The sequence below is a fragment of the Diceros bicornis genome, chromosome 23 (genome assembly GCF_020826845.1).
Source record: "Diceros bicornis minor isolate mBicDic1 chromosome 23, mDicBic1.mat.cur, whole genome shotgun sequence".
NCBI lineage: Eukaryota > Metazoa > Chordata > Mammalia > Perissodactyla > Rhinocerotidae > Diceros > Diceros bicornis.
This window is the reverse complement of record NC_080762.1, coordinates 23,593,698-23,613,604: the sequence shown is the minus strand read 5'-3', so window position 1 is coordinate 23,613,604 and position 19,907 is coordinate 23,593,698. Positions and strand designations below refer to the sequence as shown.

At 44.3% G+C, this 19,907-nt stretch overlaps 1 protein-coding gene across 6 annotated transcripts in view; it reads right to left on the bottom strand.

Annotated features, from left to right (window-relative positions):
* The window catches only part of FYN (FYN proto-oncogene, Src family tyrosine kinase), a 212,093-nt gene extending 194,807 nt beyond the window's left edge, over positions 1-17,286 (bottom strand). For all 6 annotated transcript variants that reach the window (XM_058566437.1, XM_058566438.1, XM_058566436.1 and 3 more), the window contains exon 1: positions 17,214-17,286. The gene's annotated coding sequence lies outside the window, so the exon portion shown is untranslated. The remainder of the gene's footprint in view (positions 1-17,213) is intronic.
* Positions 17,287-19,907: the final 2,621 nt, after the last annotated feature.

Here is a 19,907-nt window from a genome sequence, read left to right as displayed (position 1 = left end):
TTAATAAATCAACACTTTTTTTAATTCTGTAATTTTAATTATTTTAGTGACTCTTTTCAATACATGTTATGGTCCCCCATCTCTAGCTCTCTTGGCTCCCACTGACAGATGAGGGAAAATATGAGATGTACTTATGTTTTGAGAAGATGTGCTCAAAGTGTCACAATAATTTTGTAGTAGGAAAATACATAAGCAGTATCCCAACAGGTAACTTCCCACCTCACTCCATCCCATCAAATGCACACTTTTTAAACCAAGACTAAAGATTTCCCTTCCAAAATACTAGGCATTTCAAGAAACAGCAGGATCTAAAACATCTACTTAAATGCAGCATCATCCTTATACAAATGTCAAAGAGAGATGAAATATATTTAAAAAAGAGCTAACTGGGGTTTTTTTCCCCCCTCTTTCTCATTGGAATGTTCTGGTAACTACTTATGAATTATATTTGGAAATGAATCCTTTCATAAATTCAAGCTTTATTTAGTACATGAGAATTGCATAAAAACGAAGAGCTTCTCTCCTCATTGTCAGAGACTATAATTTCTAGTATTCACCTTGATACCTTCAAAATATGGAACTGAAGGATCACATCCAGTAAAAACTATCTTCTAGTCTGAGCATAATGGTTAAGTTCATTAGAGAAAGGCCTAAAATTCTAATACTTTCCACTGACCTGAGGCTCCATAGCAACTGAAGTCCTTCCTTCCAGGGCGCTCAGAAGAACTGCCGCTAGCTAAACAACAGGAAGCCAAAGTCCCCACTACGTTTTGGAATATCTGGTGGACAACTCTGCCCCTGGAGAGAACAGACCTTCCCACTTCTCGCCTCAAATGAACGTAGTACAGGTATGCTAAGCCATGATTTACTCAAAGGGAAAAGCGTACTATAAAAGTACAAGTAAGTAAATTTGTCACAAGTAAATAAATCACCACCACCAGCACCATCATCACCATAATCATGTTAAAATACAGCTCAAATGCAGTGTGGTAGGTTTAAAATATACACTTACCACTTGGCTGTATATAAAAGATGTTACTTCATTTCCCCATAGCTGAATTCAACTTGATCATGACCATTGCATTTCTGCTTACGGTAGAAAAAACAATCTTGCTACTTCAAGATCACTTAATCTCTTCAGATTTAAAATTTTAGTTGCTTCAGGGCAATTAGTCAAATTAAACTCATCTCAAACTGCCTCTCAGGGGTGTGTTCTTCTCCCCTCCCCTCCTTCCCCCAGGGGGAAGGTTACAGACCACCACATGATGGGAGAGGACCTGGTCCAGGCACTGTCCTCCACGCCCTCACTGGCCTCCCTGGGAGGCTTCAGCCCTTTGTCTTTGGGTATTGGCCTGGTTCTGCTGATGCGACTGGTAGGTATCTGCGGCCACCATCCCAGCCAGTCTCCAGCAGTGAGATTGGCACTTCATTCTGTGCCCTCTTCATTCTACCCCAGGCCTCTCCCATCCAGCTCCCGCAGCACCTCCACATCTGGCGAGGGGGCCTGCAGGACCGTCAGGATTTCTCCTATACTCTGTGCAGGCCTTAGGGAACTGGGTGGAGACACCATCTCAGGGCTTGTTTCTGCCTAAACATGCCCCCTGCAGGGCACACTATAAGGTGGTTTCCTTCCAAAGTTCCAGGCAGGAGGCAGGGTATAAGTGCTCTCTGCATACAGATTCTCCTCTACCCAACTGGAGTGGGGGATCTTATCGACCCACTCATTTCTTACCTCTAGTCTCCTCCTAATCTCTACAGGCTCCATCCTCCATCCCAGGAAGGTATTTCCTCCTTCCTGCAGCCTCCCCCCTGCATGGCTTACTGTACAATATATGCCAGGCCTTCTGAGATCTCGCTCCTTGAAATGCCCAAATCATTTTTCTTCTAACAAAGCCTGCCTCTTTTAAATGAAGGCCTAGGCTAACTCTGGTCTCTGAAACATGCTTCAAGGGCCTGTTTTGGAAGTCAAAAGCTGAACAATGTCTTCTTTGTCCTAGACCATATTCTGTCCTCCCCCTGAAGTGATGGAATCCTTAGCCTCAATGGGGGAGACACCCAGGGCAACCAAAATGAGGAGGAAGGGAAAGTAAATTGAATACCAGTTCAAAATATTATCCCCACTAAACCAGCTGGTCATAATGCAAGGTCTCAGAGCTGCCAGAACACTCATCCAGGATTTTTAAAAAGTACAACATATTGACATATCATTCTTCTAGAAGACACCGTTTATACATATTTGAACAAAGGGCAAAAGGGATCTACAACTTTCAGTGTCTTGATTTCTTTATATCTAACGCCCTTAATCTCTATTCTACTGTTGAGTGGAGGTCCATTCCACAGGAAACCATCCTTGTTCAGCATCATCTTGGAACTCTCCACTTCCCTGGTTTCTTCTTCCTAGGGCCTTCTCACCTTTGTCTCTCCTCGTCCATACCTGCCACGCTCACTCATCACATCCCTAAAACCTCAGACCCTTTCTTACCTGATCCATCATCCCAATTCCAGCTCACTCCTCTATCTAGTCTGAACCCTACTTTCAGCTGATCCAATTGCTATTTTCTTTAGTCTCTTAGAACATTCTCCCCACTTGACTATTCAAACCAATTCTCAACTCTAGGTCACCACAAGGTCAGATTTTCCATTCCAAAGTGACAAGTACTACCAGGCAAAGTTACAAAACTGGGCTAAAGGGAACCATTTAAAATACCTACAAATTCTAATGGGCCTCACTATGTCTATGTAATACTTTTTATCCATCTATTAACACATTATCCTGTATTTTCATGGCTGTTTAGACTTTTTCTAGATTCTCCAAGCCCCTCCCCCATCTCCAAATCTTCTAATCTTGAATGATGGCACAGCCTCCAATTTCACTGAAAAGCTTCAGGACGTTCCATACCTCCGAACTTCTCTCTTTTCACCTAAAAATTTCACTGTATCTTCATCTATCTTGCAGTGATAGTTAAAAATCACACGTGTAAAGTACTGTGCCTGCCCTTTAGTAGGCATTCAGACTTGCAAATACCTTTCTCATCTGTTCTTTCTCCCTCCGAATTACTGCTAATTTTTATCCCTTTGCGGGCTATAGTAGGTTGAATGGTGCTCACTCCCCCCCCCCAAAATACGTCCATCGGGAAGCTATGAATGTGCCTTTATTTGCAAAAAAGGTCTTTGCAGATGTAATTAAGTTAAGGATCTCAAGATGAGATCATCTTGGATTAGGATGGGCCCTGAATCCAGTGACAAGTGTCCTTATAAAGAAAGGAGAAGGTCATGTGAAGACACACAGAGGAGAATGTCATGTGAAGACGGAGGCAGAAATTGTAGTGATGGGCCTACAAGCCGAGGAAAGCCAAGGGCTGCCAGCAGCCACCAGAGGACAGGAAAGAAGCATGGAACAGTTTCCCTCCGCGCCTCCGGAAGGAATCAACCCTACTGACAGCTTAATTTCAAGACTTCTGGCCTCCAGAACTGTGAGAGAAATTTTTCTGTTGTTTTAAGCCACTCAGTTTGGGGTAATTTGTCACGGAAGCCACAGGAAACTAACACAAGGGCTCTTTCTGTACTTATCACGATCTAGCCCCTACCAATCTTTGTCAATTCCCTTCCATCCACTATCCCCTCTCTCTCCAGCCTCACTAACATCACCCTCTGTAGTAGATCATTTCCATGTGTTTTAGCTCATCCAGGAGCACTGAGAGCCCAGCTGAGTGTCCTGGTGGGGAGCACAGGGCAGGGTTCTTCCCACAGTGGCAGTTCTGGATCTCAAGTGCATGGGAGCCTTGTTGTGGGGGTGGAGACCAGGGTGTGTCATCCCCTGGAAACAGAAACTCTGTCACAGCCAGGGATGTGAGATCAGGGAAGGCAGCAGGGTTTGCCTTGGGCCCCCCATATCAGGGACACTTAACACTTTCCCACACTGAACTCTTTCCCCATATGGCTTGGATGGGCTGAGGTACAATCAGAGAATGTTTAGGGCTGCAGTTTTCCAAGCACCAATCCTCCTTGTATCACACTTAGGTATAAACTAACCAGACTTCCCAGGAGCTACTGGCACCCAAAGAGGCATCTGGTTCTGCTCATTATACCGTAGTCCTTATAGGTTCTTCCCTGCCAAACCTCACTGGCCTTCGCTGAGCAATTCTCAGCTTCTTAGAGAACTACCTCCAACTCTTGGAGGTCTGAAATCAAAAATCTGTTGAATAATGACTATAAGACAGTGGGAATTATATGTTCAACCACACTTACATGAAAAGAAAGGTGCATCATCTATGCTTTGGCCCTAACTTGCAGAGAGAATTAGAAGTTGGGGCCACTGCACTCTCACCCAAGGAGGTGGAACATAGGGTGGAACCTAAAACATTATGTGCACCAAAATCTGGATTCTAAACCATGTCTCTAAGCATCTAGCAATGCAGAGGACCTAGTGTATTATCTACAAAAAGAAAATTGATTCCAGATGCATCTCATCCTAGAAGTACTGAAAACACTTGTAAGACCTCCCAACTTAGAAGTTTAGAATCATAATCAACAAGCATTTAATAAATGCACAGTTCAGTGTCGTATTACACAGCACAAGGCAAATTACATGAGGCGTGCTTTCAGCCTTCCAGAAGCTTGCTACTGAAAATGGACAATATTGACACTGACATGTACAAAAGTGACTGAACTCGAACAAACTGGATAAATACATGATAAATACACGAAGTAGTGACATTATACGCCAGCCAAGGGGAAAGTGCATTTTGTCACACTTTGGCGTGTGATCTCCCACATTTAATAAGGTGGTGGTTGTGGCAGTGGAGAGGGGGCCAGAAAAAGTGCTGGAATCATAGACAGTGCACGGTTAAGGAAGCAAAAATGTTCACTGCTGCTTTCCAAAGACCATAATGGCATTTCAAACAACAGTGAAGCACCATGTACCCCCTTCCCCCTCCAGGCTGCAGCAGTTGGTCTACATCCACAGAAAGAGTTCTGACTGCTCTCCATCCCTCAGATACATTAAACCCAGCATCCAAGTGAGAGCTAGGCAGGGGAAGCCATTAATGAGGAATCACAGAGAGCTTTTCACAGGTAGCTGAGAAGACTTAAATGAACGGCTGACAAACACTGCCTGTTGCGCTGTTGTGTCTTTTGTTACAGAAATGACTCAGTAGTCCCTCCTCCCCACCACGGAAAACATTTTATAAGGCTTACTTTCAATCATTCTTTTGAGGGACATACAAACAGCAGCCACGTTTGGGATTCAGTATTAAATCATTACTTTGTAGGACCTTAAGTCTAGGCTAGAACCCTCCTTTCCTGCTAAGGAGATTCTTTACATGGTGATGCTACCAAGTGAACAAAATTAATGCATGGATTTATGAGCTTGGTTTTTTTTATATATATACTTTTTAGATTCCATATATAAGAGAGATCATATGGTATTTGTCTTTCTCTGCCTGACTTATTTTACTTAGCATAATGCCCTCAAGGTCCATCTATGTTGTCACAAATGGCAAGATTTCCTTCTTTTTTACGGCTAAATAATATTCCATTATATGTATATATATTATATTCCATTATACATATACCATAATTTCTTTGTCCATTCATCCACTGATGGACACTTAGGTTGTTTCCATATCTTGGCTATTGTAAATAATGCTGCAATGACCATGGGGGTGCATATGTCTTTGAGGTAGTGTTTTCATTTTCTCTGGATAAATACCTAAAAGTAGAACTGCTGGATCATATAATAGTTTTATTTTTAATTTTTTAAGGAACTATGCTGTTTTCCACAGTGGCTGCACCAATTTACATTCCTACCAACAGGGCACAACATCCTCACCAACACTTGTTATTTCTTGCCTTTTTGATAATAGCCATTCTAATAGTTGTGAAGTATCTCATTGTGGTTTTGATTTGCATTTCCCTGATGATTAACATCTGTATGTCTTCTTGGAAAAATGTCTATTCAGATCTTCTGTCCATTTTTTAACCAGATTTTTTTTTGCTATTGAGTTGTATGAGTTCTTTATATATTTTGGATATTAGCCCCTTATCAGATATATGATTTGCAAATACTTTCTCCCATTCAGTAGGTTGCCTTTTCCTTTCTCAAAACGACCAAAAAAAAAAAGAAAAAAAGAAAAGAAAAAGTCTATTCTAATATTTAAAAGCAACAATGATCACTGTAAACAAGTATAAATTTTCTGTTGCTGTTATTCACTTACAATACATTGAGTTTGTCTAATAAGCACTTTTAATATGTATTTAGAATTACTCATAGTAAAGCATGTTCTATTTGGGGGAAATAAGCAAAAAGAAAAGAAAAAGGTAATGCATGTTCACGGTAACCAAACAAAATCCAGTCTGGACAGAACAATAAATTTTAAAAAAAGACACTTTTATTCATTAAGTTAGCATATGTGAGAAGCTAAAAAGTTAGAATGACCCATGGTTTGGTTTCTAAGTATACTCAGTTGATGTGTACTTCAAACAATTCTATTTAAATGTTATTTTAAGTTTTTAAAACTTTAAAACTTACTATTGTTTGTATTTTGTGTGTGTTTGTTTTGAAAACACAAACTGCAAATTAAATTTTTTAAAAAAGAAGAAAGATAATGTGGCCATAACAATGGCTATGAAATAGTACTTCTTTAGGCTTACTTTAGAATCTGGCCTAGTTCTGTATCTTCTAGAAGTAAGGGCTAATAAATATAAGCTAGGTGTCAGGTCTAGACAGTGCTTCTGAGACAAGTAAAGGAATCTATCTATCTATCTATCTACCTACCTACCTACCTACCTACCTACCTACCTATTTACCTACCTACCTATCAAATTTAATGCATGGAGAGGAAGGCACTCCCACAGCCAAAGCTGGGTTTCGTATGGCTGAGGGACTCAGTTAAATGCTACTTTGAGAGGTCCAGAAATGGGTAGGTGCATAATAGGTGAACAGCTGCCTTCTCTAGTTCCCCCAGGCCTCACAGACTTTCAGGCATAATACTGGAGGTCCATCCTGCCACTATTCCTTCTTCAGTCATTCATATCGTACTCTTCCACTCTCCTCCAGATTGCACTTCCCCCTGGTTTTGGATGTCATTGTGCACTACTGGTAACTTCCTACTGTTTTTAGTGAAAATCTTGTTGGTGAAAATCTGATGGCAGAGGGCAAAGAAATGACTATTTCCCTGATCACCTTAAATTTTTAACAAAAGGCTCAAGATTACGAACAAAAGATCTTTAAACAGATACCATTCTCAAAATACCATGGGGGTTCCTAAAACAGCCTAGGACAATCATTGAACCTAAACCATATGGGTCAGTAGAGAGTAAATCTGTCACCATCAGAAACTACAGAAGCTCAGCATCCAAGGAGATGCCAGCCCAGCCCCACAGATGGCCGGGAAACCAGCTCCATATTCCACGCCCTGCCCCAGGGCCTGTCTGAGTAAACATCTGCTGAGTATCTACACTGTGAAGGACATTGTACTATATGCTATAGAGGAACCAAAAAAAAGGGGAGCAGCAAACAACATTTTTGCACACTTGGGGCCAACAGTCTCCTGAGAAGACAGGACTCATACACATTCTAAGAGACCTGGATTCTAGTCTAAACTAAATTAGCAACTGGATGTATGACCTGGGGCAAGTTACAAAAATTCTCTGTACCTTGGATTCCTCATATCAAGATTTAACTAAAAACCTGGGTATCATTTATCAGGAGGCAACTGAGAGACACAAATATTCAATGCAAGAGAATGAGGAGACTAGGGGAAACTTCCCAGAGTTGGGACTCCAGCTGGGCCTTGAAAAATGGATAGAATTCTGAGGGAAAGGAAGGGTTAGGGGATTCCAGGAAAGGAAAACAAAAGCAGGAACACATATTGCATATTAACAAGACAGTAGATTGACGCCTGGCTAATCAAGTGTTAGCGTGGTGGTGAATGAGGTGAGCCAGGTATGACTAAGAACGTGGAGATGGTGGAAGGCGTTGAACGCTAGGCTAAGGAATACGGTCTTTCTCCTATTCGTTGGGTTGTTAGTGAAGAGAGAAAGCAAAAGAACCAGTATCTACATCAGCCTGCACATCCATTTTGACTTGGATCAACACCTTCTAACTCAATGTAGACGGTGTAGGAGTGAAGCAACTGGAATCATTATTTGCAAACCATGGGAGAGCCTGAAGGACAAAACATATCAAGAGAATACAGATCGGGCAAAAGTGTATACAAAGGACAACCACAGAATTGGCATTTTCAAGTAGGAGATGATGATAAAAGATACAGAATGACAGAATGTTAAGGTTCACTGATAACTCAGCTCCTACATCTGAAAACAATGAGGTGCTCTGTTTGTATTTCTAGGAGGTCAGACAATAAACTAGACAATAAAAAGGTGAAACCTTCCAAATTCTGAGAGCAAACAAGAGAAACCATTAACAGAAATTGGCGCTTTTCAAATATCCTTGTGTGCATGAGCTTAGCTATAGGCAACCTATCACACAATTTCTGGAATAAAATTAAAATCAAAATCAAATTTTGCAAGTGACAATATTTGAAATTGCTATTGCCTCTAAATAGATACACTACAATGTGTGGAAATGAAGAAACCTGTTGGTGTTTATTTGCCTTTTCAGTAGAATTTAAATTGGGCAGGATTTCACGGAAATACAGATTCAGTAACTTTTTCTGGGGATTAAAAGAAGAAAGGATTGGGAAAAATGCCCTGGGCTTTGTTGCGGGAAAGGCGATCTGGCTCCTTTTAATTTTCCATTAAAGCCCTACTTTTCAGTATAAACCAGATGGAATCCTTATACAACTCCATGAAAAGCCTACTATTTTTGGGTATCTCAAAAGATGGAAGCTCTGAAGAAAATGAAAGTGTTTGAATTCATCAGAGAAAATCCCACCAGCACATTCAAAAGGAGCAGGTACTTAGAAATCTTAAAAATACAAGGTAAGAGGTCTTTCTGCGATAGATTTCTGAGCCCAGCCTCCCCTGGGCTGCTGCTCCCTCTGGCTCCAGGTGATCGCTGATTTTCTACCACTTCATGGCCTGCTCCACCACCGTGGCTGAGACTCATGACGTCTGCTTCATTCCCTGTCTTTCAGAAGCTGCCTCCCTGATGGTTCCATCCTCACTGCCATTCTCATAAACAGAAAAGACTTCAGTGTTCAACCCTGCCCGCCCCATACCTAGGGAGTCAGAACAGGGTCTGGGAATATGCATTCTATAAGATCTTCAGAGGATATTCATGCAACCATGACCCTAAAGCTCTTTCCTTATCATGAGATAAGACCTGGCTCAATATACCCTGTTTGTCGTTCTGCAGGGTGGAAGAGGGCTGATGTTTCCTGCGCGTGGACTGTGAGGTTCTGGGCCAGGAGGTGGTGGGCACTGTGTCCACCCTCACCGTTTACAAGCTCGTTTGAGAGATGGAACAAATTTAGTGTGAAGAGCATAGATTCGGGAGCCAGACTGGCTGCTTGGGTTCAGATCCCAGCTCTGCTTACCAGCTATGTGACCCTGATGAAATCATTTAATCTCTATGCCTCAGTTTCCCTACCTGTTAAATGGGAATAACAATAACAGCAGCTCATGGAATAGTGCTGGGTGTTGTGCTGGCAAATCAGCCACGAATAAGATACAGTCCCTGACTTCCAAAGAGCTCATAAGTCAGTGAAAAAGACCGGTATCTGCCCACTCTCCCACCCAGCTGACTCCACTTTGCTTTATAAGTCAGGCTGTGATGAGGGTGAGGATGAGGCGGTGACCAAGTGCCATGAAAGCCCAGAGACAGGACCAAAGGGAGGGCTTCCCAGAAGGTAAGGGTTGAGTGGAGCCATGAGGAGTGAGGTTTCCACAGGGAGTAAAGATGCCTCTGTAACCCCCAACACTTAACACCGAAGCAACTGCAAAGCAAAGGCAAGGAGGCTGAGAGCAGGCAGGGAATGAGGAACCACAGCTTTGAGGCAAGAGCAGGCATGGGTTTAGGAGCCAGACAGACCTGGCTTCTCTAGTAATTAGCTGTGTGACAGTGGGTAAGTTACTTTACCTTTCTGAGACTCAGTCTTCCCCTTTGACCAATGGGGATAATACTACCTGCCTCATAGAGTCGTTATGATTAAGTAAATTACTGTATGTAAAGTACTTAAGGCCTCTGAAGTTCAATAAAAATGGGAGGTATTATTATTTTCATGGTGTGTTTAGGGAGGGGAGAGTAGCTGTGGTGTGCTCTGTGCTCGTTTATACTATCACAGAGAGAGGTACACCAGGCCAGAAGTAAGTAGCCCTCAGAAAAAGCCTTCTGAATCGAAATAGGCAATGGGCTATGACTTTCGCATACTGTATTTTTTTCTCCCCAAAACTTACAGTTAATAGGTGCTCGATACATATTCGCACAAACCAACTGAGAGCTGATTGAGGTCACGGGTCTACAAGGGCAGAATATGTGATGATCTCTGCTTCCCAAGAATAACCAGGAGGAGGACCCAAAGTCGGCTTCACATCCAGAGCGAGGCACAACGCTGGTCACTCTGGAAGCAGGCTCAGACGAATGGGAAAGGCTCCCATGCAAATATTACAGCTCAGAGCCTTACAAACGTTGTTAAAGTTTCATGAGTCAGTAAGCATTATCTTTTCTTCCCACGTTTTTATTAGACCATAAATCCAGTTCAATTTATATCCTTCTAGGATTACTGTGTTCTAATCAAGTCCAGAGTGCCACTTATTCCTAAGTTGTCTGTACTGCATGCCACACAAGTCCATTTGGATAACACTGTTCGGGCTACTCACGTGTTTTAGTAGCTAAAAATTAGATTTGCTCAACTAGAAACACTATTAAAAAAAAGATTATATTCCTCTAAACAACCCAAATCATCTCTTTTTCAATAGGAACCAAATGCATGAAAAGTCATAACGCGTGGGGTTTTTTCCTTACTCCGTAGTTTATTATATCTTTAGAAAGTCATGATGACATTCTGAAGTCGAACTCAAAGAATTTTCAATGTAAATAGGTTAAAATTCTGGTTATCTGTCTAAAACAAAGAAACCTGTTTATAGGGCTAACTTTAGAGTGCTTTTATGTTTTCTATTCTCCAGAATAGAAAAGATTCCACATTTCTTAAGAAGACTTGCTAAAAATGCCGTTTTCAATCGTACTGTATAAACACATTTCCCATCTTTTCCAACAATCCTCAAGCCAGAACCAACAGTAACCCAATCTCTTTCTAAAATATTCAAAATTTCCTTTTATGCACACAATACATTTTCATCCTCCCTTCCCTAAGGGATATATATGTTATATGTACGTATGTTATATGCATGTGTGTATACGTGTACGTGTGTATATGTATACACACACATATACTTTAACAACAGCAGATAACACTTACACTGCTTTTCCTGTGTGGAGGACTATTCTGAGTGTTTTACATTATTAACTCATTTGTTCCTCACAGCAAACCCTGGAGGTAGGAACTATTATCTCCACTTTAAAGGTGAACAAAGGGAGGCACAGAGAGATTAGGTAACTTGGCCCAGCTCACATAGCTGGAAGGGGTGGAACCAGGTCCAGATCCTGAGCCCATGCTCTTGACCACACCTGGGCTGAAGGGCTTGAAACCTGGCTTTAAGTGGTGACTCTGCCACTTTGGACAAGTCACTTAGCTTCTCTGGGCCTCATTTTTCCTCATAAGTAAAATGAACAGGTTGGACTACACGCTCTCTAAGTCCCTTCTGGCTGTATGTTCTTTGGGTTTTATACACGTCTCTACCTTGGTCTGGGGAGCAGCCGAGTTGTAGACTTCCACCTTCTACTCCCCTGACGCTGCTCTGGCTTGGTTCAGAGTTCTTCAGTGCTAAATCCAACTGCACTTTTCATTCCTAGTCTTGCTTAACCTCTGGGGCATAACCCTCCCTTCCCGGGGATCAAGGACACCTCTCTCCCCAGGGCCCAACCAGTGCTCTGGCTGCACCTCTCCCACTCAGGGCCTGGGCTCCCCTTCTTCCTCTGCTCCCGGGCTCTCCCTCAGCCCTGCCTGCCCCTTCTGCTCTACACACTCTCTTAGTGATACTGCCACACCCATGGCTTCAAGTATTTTGTAATTTGCTGCTAATAGATTTATATTTGAGTCCTAATCCTCACTCCAGACCCATCTATTCAACTGCCTATGAGACACCTCGACCTGAAAGTCCAGAGTGTCCACAATCAAGTCATCACTTCACGCACTGGCCCCTGCTTTTCTTACTGTATTGCTTGTCCGCATGTCTCTCTCCACCTAACTTCCCAAGAACTCCTCTTCTGCCCCCTCCAGACACTGTCTCACCCTCTCTTATTCTGTCTCTTTTGCTCCATCCCCACTTCCATTCCTTCCATTCAGACCCTCATCTCTTGCTCACCTGTTTCCATAACTACCTTCCCGGCATCAGTCTTGACCGCCTCTGGTCAACAGCCCACAATGTAGCCAGATAATCTTTATAAAATACAAATCAGATCAAAGCAGCATTTCCACTTACAACTCTTAAATGGCATTCCTGACAAAGTACTTACAAGAACATTCTCGATTTTTCCTCCAGTGCCATCTTCTTTCTCTGTCCATCACTCTACCACCCCCACCCACCCTGAACTACTTGCAATTTCCCAAAAGGTCTATGCCCTGGCCTTCTGGGCTGCTCCTTCTGAGGCAATGACCTTCCCACAACACTCAACTAGCCAACTCCTACTCTTCACCTCTGGCCTTCTCTGCCTGGCCAGCCCACTTTCCTACTCTTGCAGAGTTCATGCTCCCTTCTGTATGCTCCCTTGCCCCTGTGAGGACCCCTAGAATCACAGCATTTACCACAGTGGTCAAAGGCTTTCTTGTGTAGGTAAGTTCCTTGGGGCAGGATCAAACCTCTTTGCCCCTGAAGCATCTAGTTCAATGAATGAATGCTGCTGAAAGAGTAAATATGTAGGATAATTCACAAACTCTTACAGACCTATCTGTGGACCACAGAGGGACCCAACTTAAAGAATCACACAGAGTAAAAGTATTTCTAGTACCAACATGCTTCGCTTTCCCATTTTTAAATTTAAGTTAATTTTTTATATCCTAGGTGAGCAATAGATGAGGGTCTAAACGGAAGGAATGGAGGTAGAATGGACATTTTATTTTTTATTTAAATATAAAGTTCTATTTCCCAACAACTTGAAGTATCAGCTTCCAAAGCACTTATGCCACCACCCCCTCTTATGGCATGTAACACATTTTAATTAATATCATCATTATAGCCCTATGTAGTATTCTGCATATTGTGTAGGGGCTAAGAGCAGGGCTTTGAAACAAAACTAAATTGGGCCTGAATCCTGACTTGACCACTTACTAGCGATATGATCTTGAGTTAGTTACTTAACCTCCCTTGCTTCAATTTCCCATCTGTAGAATGGGGATTATAATCCACTTTATAGCATTATTGTTAAGATTAGAGCTTAAAAAGTGCTTGACACACATTAAATGCTCAATAAAACTTAGATATTATTTATTATTTTTATCTCCTCTAGTAGAAGGCAAGCTCCTGAAGAGCCAGGACAGCAGAAGTACTCATTTTCATGACCCGACCTCCCAGCGCCTTGCACACATGAACACACCGGGCTAACGTCTGCAGAACAGATGGATATAATGAACCGTTTATAGCAAAAATACGTGCACTAAGTATGATGACTAGTATGGACAGAATTGCTCCAATAATTTGGAGGCCTGTGGAGAACAGGGACCATCCAGAACACTAGTAGTTCGCCCTGTTCCTGGAGGTCTGGAAGCTCACTTAACTTCCATGGAAAATGCAGGACTCACAGTCGCCAAGGCAGGGCAGCTGCGTGATGGAGAGGACCCAGGCGGAACTGAAGAGTTGGGCAGGCTGAAGCATGCTTCCCATTCGCATGGTCTGGGGCAAGAAGTTTCTCCTCTGGAGTCTGCTTAATTTCCTCTTCCAATTTAGAGAAGGTAAGACTGTGATTTCTAAGGACCCTCCTAGCCACCCTGGAGTCTAAAAACCAGCAGATGAAAAAAACAGGCCAAGAAAGATGCTACTGGAGTAAAAGAACCATACCAAAGTCAATACAGGAGGCATCAGATCACTGAATTACAAGGGACCACTGAGTGGGAACTGGCCACATGAACCGAAAAAAAGCAAGGTTTTTTGAAACATGTTTAAAATGAAAAGATCTGAACTTATAAAATCAAAAGAACAAATGCAATGATGGGTATAGGCTCTAGGTTTCCATCTAATTTAATTCTGCTCAGCCTATAAACTCATTGAGGGCAATGACTGTGCCTCGTTGAGTGGCAGCATAAGGCAAAGCTGCTGGCCAAAAATACATTTCTTCTTGACCTTTTTTCTGGTCACATGGCTAAACTATATTTCCCAGGCTCCCTTGCAGTTAAATGTGGCCATATAACTAGCCCTCATGTAAAGGATGTAAGTGGAAGTGACAGGTGTCATTTCCAGGCCAAGGCATTTAAAAAGTGGGTGCACCCCTCCACTCCCTCTTTTGTCCTTCTGCCAGCTGAAAGCTGGTTAAAATGGAGTGCTATGGGATGGTGGAGCATGGGGCCCAGAATCACTGCATGGAGGAAGGCCACCCACTGACCAGAAATACCCATTCTGGACTATTACATGAGGAATAATAAACCTCTTTTGCTTTTGAGCCATTAGATTTTTGCAGGCCTATTTGTTACAGCTTCTAACATTAGCCTCATTAATCTAGGAGCCTAGCACATACCAAGGACCTAAGTCACATTTGTGAAAACAAGATAAATAAGCCCAGGTTCCTTCTCTCAACGTGCTGACCAACTAATGATGGAAACAGACACAAGCCAAACAAGGCCTGCTGCTGAAGTTGGAAAACAAAGTCAGAGGCATGGTAATTTGTTTGGAGGGGAAAGGGTGGAGAAAGCATCACAGAGAAGACTTTTGAGCTGGGCCCTAAAGGTTAAATAGGACCCAAGCAAATCAGACGGGGTTGGAGATTCCAGACCCAGAGAAAGCATAGGGTAAAGGTACAGAAAGCAGAGTGTGCATTTGTTCACATTCAACCTTATCATTATGTCTCTTTAACTTGGTCAACATGAGTTTATCGTGCACTGACTTTCCTATCTTGGGTCTGGCATCAAACAAACAACCCTTTGTTTTTACAGTACACTCATCAACCCTATCGCTTTTTTTAATATAAAATGTTCCATGATGAATGTCCTTAGAAAGTGCAAAAGTAAACGTTTAATGAATCATAACAACTCTTTTCTAATAAAATTCTTGAAGAACAAACTTGAGACGGTTCTATTACTACTTATCGTAGTCAAGGAGCCACGCTCTTAAGAATCAATGACTTCAACCTTTGTCCTAAGTTTTGACATTATCGATTAAACATGTAATAGTCACTGGCTTGCAAAATGGAACATTAGGCCCCAGAATTACATTAACATTTCCTCTTTAAGAGGAACATCAAGCAGATGGTTTAAGAGTTCAGTCAAAAGATCGTGTATATCGTTTGCTCACAGCTAAGTGCCCCTAAAACCTGAGATGGCTAACAAATCACTTCCTCCAAAAATCTATGAGTCTCTTTAACTGAAAGCAGAGTACCCATGGGGCAGGGACTGGGGAAAAATGCACAAAGGGTGGAAAATATTGCAGTCACTTGAGCGGTGAGAGGAAAGGATGTGGGTGTCTGAAGCCTACCCTGAAGCAGGGAAGAGAAACCGTCTCCAGTGGTCTTCCAAATACCAATTTAATGATGTATTATCAATGCACCCAGGAACTTGTTTAAATATAAGGGCAAAACAACATCACTGGGCTGACAATTCATTTCAAAAGACTTGAGCAGTCCTTAGACTTGAGAGAAGCGAGTCAGGCTGCCTCACTCCTATCAAACACCAATTTAATTCGCTGATTCAGAAACAAAATTCTTCTGCTCCCACACCAATGTACCCTACCTCAGCTCTTAGTATCTATCCCTGAAAGGAGAGGGGGTTAAAACTGGGCGGAGTGGAGACTACCTTGAAAGTAAAGCAACTCTTATGACAGCTAGAATCATTTCCCCCTTAAATCTAAGGAACACTGCAGCTACCAGTCAACACTACCAGTCCATGAATACAGCAAAATGCCAGCACCTGCCACCCCGCATCTGGGGCCTTTTATTTTTTGGTAAATGTGGCAGGAAAGATTCTGAGAGAGAAGATCAACTGCTATATCTGAGAGAAAGGGAAAACGCAGGGAAGAGAAACAAGAAGCACAGCGCCCATCCTTGGGTACTTTGTGTGTCTCCTCTCTATGCACTGAAAGGGCTCTTTGTGTCACACACACACACACACACACACACACACACACGGCGAGTCTGTGTGATTTATGGGGGGAGGGGCAAGAAGGGTGATTTTATTATCCCTCTTCTCACTGAGTCCCAGCAAATCTCCGCCTGGGCCCAAGCTCGGTGGCTTCTTTCTGGCCCAGTCCCCTCCGCCTGTGGCCGCAGAGATAAGAGAGGGGAGGCGACCAAACAAAAACAGTCATCGATCTAGGGAAGTAGAGAGGAAATCCAGCGAGCAGGGAAGGGAGGAGAAAGGAGCCTGAGGGAGCAGAAGGGGTGGGGGGCAGAGGAAGAGGAGCGAAGGCTCCTGCACGGGGGACAGGGGAAGGGTGGGTGGGTGGAGGCACAGGAAGAGTGAAGGGGAGGATGGGGGAAGTGCAAGGGAGGTGCCAGAAATAGGCAGGAGGATGCAATGGGGAAGGCGACGGCCGCAGAAGGAGGCCGAGAGGTGGAGGAGTGGGGCAGGGGTGGGGTGCGGTGGGGAGGGAAGCAGCACGGGGCATCAATTATTAAGTGATTACATCATCCCTGACATTAAAACAACACACACAGCCCGGGTCCCCGCGGGGGGCCCCGAAAGGAGGGCGGGGGCGGAGTCTGGGGCAGCCTCGCCCCCAAGCCAATTCCCATTCTCATCCCGCGCCCGCTCGCGGCCGAGGAAATGGGTCCCCATCCCTGCGCTACCTCCGGGCCGCACCGCGCAGAGGTGTCCTCCAGCCCGGCCGCGGGAAGACTCCGAGCGCGGCCAACTCCCCGGCAGCCCCGCGGGGCGCCCTGGAGGCGGCGGCGGCCCAGAGACTGCAGCGCGGGGCCCCGCGGCGGGGGCGGCGGCCCGCGTCTCCGCAGCATCCCCGAGGCCTCCCGCGACGCATCCCCGGCCGCTTACCTGCACGGCGCTCAGGCTCCGGAGCCCATTCACATGGTCCTCTCCCCGCCCTGCTCCGGCGCGGCTGAGGCGGCTCCAGTGGCTCCTCGGCGGGCCCGGGAGCCGGTGGGCCTTCCGAGAGCGCCGAAGGGGCGGCGCCGGGTGTCCCCGGCCCGGCGGCCGGATCCCTCCCTGGCGCGGGCGGCGGCCGCCGGGCGGTGCAGCGCGGGCGGCGGCTTTGTGTGCGCCCGAGGAGCCCTCCGTGCGCGCGGTGAAGCGCCGCGCGCCGGGACGGCAGAGGACGCGGAGCTCCGAGGTAGCCTCGCCTCTGCTCCCGCGGCCAGCCGGCGGGCGGGTCTCAACGGCCTCCGGCTCGCGGCGACCCCTCCTCCTCTCCCGCGGCAGCCCCCTCCCCGCCGGCTCCGCTCCTGACAGATGGCGCAACTGCAACGACACGCCGCCGCCGCCGCGGCTGCTCGCAGCTACTCGCGCTGATGCTCCAGCCCCTCCAGCCCGGCGGAGAGTGAGGAGGGGGCGGGACGCACCCTGAGAGTGGCAGGCCCCGCTGCCCTATCAACGGGCCCCTCGGGAGCTGTGGGCGGTGACCATTGGTGTCTGGGACGGGGGCGGGGCTGCAATGGGTGGGGCCACCGAGTGGGCTGAGCGTTGCTGTAGCAGCGGGCATCCTGGCCCGCGTGCCCGTGTAGGGTGTGAGAGGGGATGCGAGGTTGGAGGAGTTGTGTGTGTGTTTTTGAGGATTGTATGGACTTGTGAGGTAGTGGGTTCGGGCGAGGGAAGGAGGAGAGAATATGAGCTGCAGTTTCTGCTTTGCAGAAGGTTGCAGCTGCCACTGCAGAAAGGCATCTGCCATTCTCCCCAAACCATGGGAACCTGCCTCGAGAAAGGGCTCTCTTGCCTTTCTGGTGTCTGACAGTGGGAGGAGAAATAGGGAAAGTGTTAGGGTGGTGAAAACGTTTTCTCTGATAAACTGAAGATTGCGGAGCAAGGTAGAATGCCATCTCAGAAACCTGGGAAAGTTAAGAGAACCCTGGAAACGCACGATTAATATTATTAATAATAATAAGGAGGAGGAGGAGGAAGAGAAAAAGCAGAGGAGGGAGAAGAGGAGAAAATTAGGATTAGTTTACTAGTCTCCTATTTTTGTGGACACACACACACATATATAATTATTTTCAAGCAAAAGTCTGGAGCAAGTGTTACTGAAATGGGAGGAAGAAGTTGGAGAGGACAGGCGGCCACTAAGGAATCTGCAATCATAGAACAGAGATTTGTTTGTATAGTTTTTTCCAAAATCATGTTTAATTGTAGCCATTGGTTGTCATTGGTTTCTCATGACACTCAGCCTTCTCATGTTTCTTCCTTTCACTGAATCTGAGCTTTTGCTCAGATTTTCCTTAGTGAAATAATAGCCAGTTTAGTATACAGTTGGGAGTGCATCAGTCTTTATTTCCTATCCAGCTTTTCTATGGCAGGATGTAACTTCATAAAAAGAAACACTTTGGCTTCCTGATTTTCTTTATAGGTAATTCCTGTTTACTGAAAGTTCTGCTTTAAGGCATGCTCAGATTAGTTCTCCTTAATGATTTTGGCACGAACCCTACCCTCCTCCCCCAGCAAGCCTAATGTTCTGAGAAATATAAGCAAGTTGGCTTCTGCTTCTATGCTCAAAATCTATATTACTTTTCCTGCCAACTAATTGTTTTAACTGTAGTTTAAAAATATCAGTCACTTTTGCTGACTTTTTTATTTTTGCACACAGTACTTTTTTTTTAATTGCTAACATTCATTAAACGATGCTCATTTTTATGGATGAGGAAACTGAGGACAAGAGAAGTTAGTAACTAAAACTCAATGTGATAGTATAGGGTAGTTACTGTGGCTTTTTTCCTCCTTAAGCAAAATGATAAATGAACATAGTCCCAAGAAATAGAACCACAACTAGGACTAGAAGATTTCCATAGAAGAGAATGTCAACTTCATCTAGTCAAGAATTGTTTATCTCAAGCGAAGGGGGTCGTCTTCTTCAGTACTAGCCTGCCATGGCTGTCCTAAGTTTATTTGAATTGAGATGGAAAGGCTCTTGTCTAGAGCAATGATTCTCAGACTTTAGCATGTATCGGAATTACCAGAAGGAACTTGTAAAACACTGATTGGTGGCCCCCAGCCCCAGAGTGTCTAATTCATTAGGTTTGGGATGGGGCCCAAGAATTTGCACTTCTAACAGTTCCCAGGTGATGCTGAAGCGGCTGGTCTGGGTACCACCAAAACCTTGAGAACCACTGGTTTGGAACCAGGCTGTCCAGTGTAGTAGCCACTAGTCACACATGGCTATTAAGTACTTGAAATGTAGTTGAGTATTTGAAATGTGGCTAGTGCAAATTGAGATTGGCTGTAAATGCAAAAGATTTATTGGATTTCAAAGATTTACCATGAAAAAAAGAAATGTAAAACATCTCATTAACTTTTATGTTGATTACATGTTAAGATGATAACAGTCAATGTATTGTGATAACTAAAATATATTATTAAAGTTAATCACCTATTTCTTTTAATTTTTAATGTAGCTAGAGAATTTAAAATAGCATATGTGGCTCACATTATATTTCTATTGGATAACACTGGTCTAGAGTTGTTTCTGATTCCAGCTCCACAGTGCACACTGTTGAGAGCACCTTGATGCAGCAAATCTCTTAC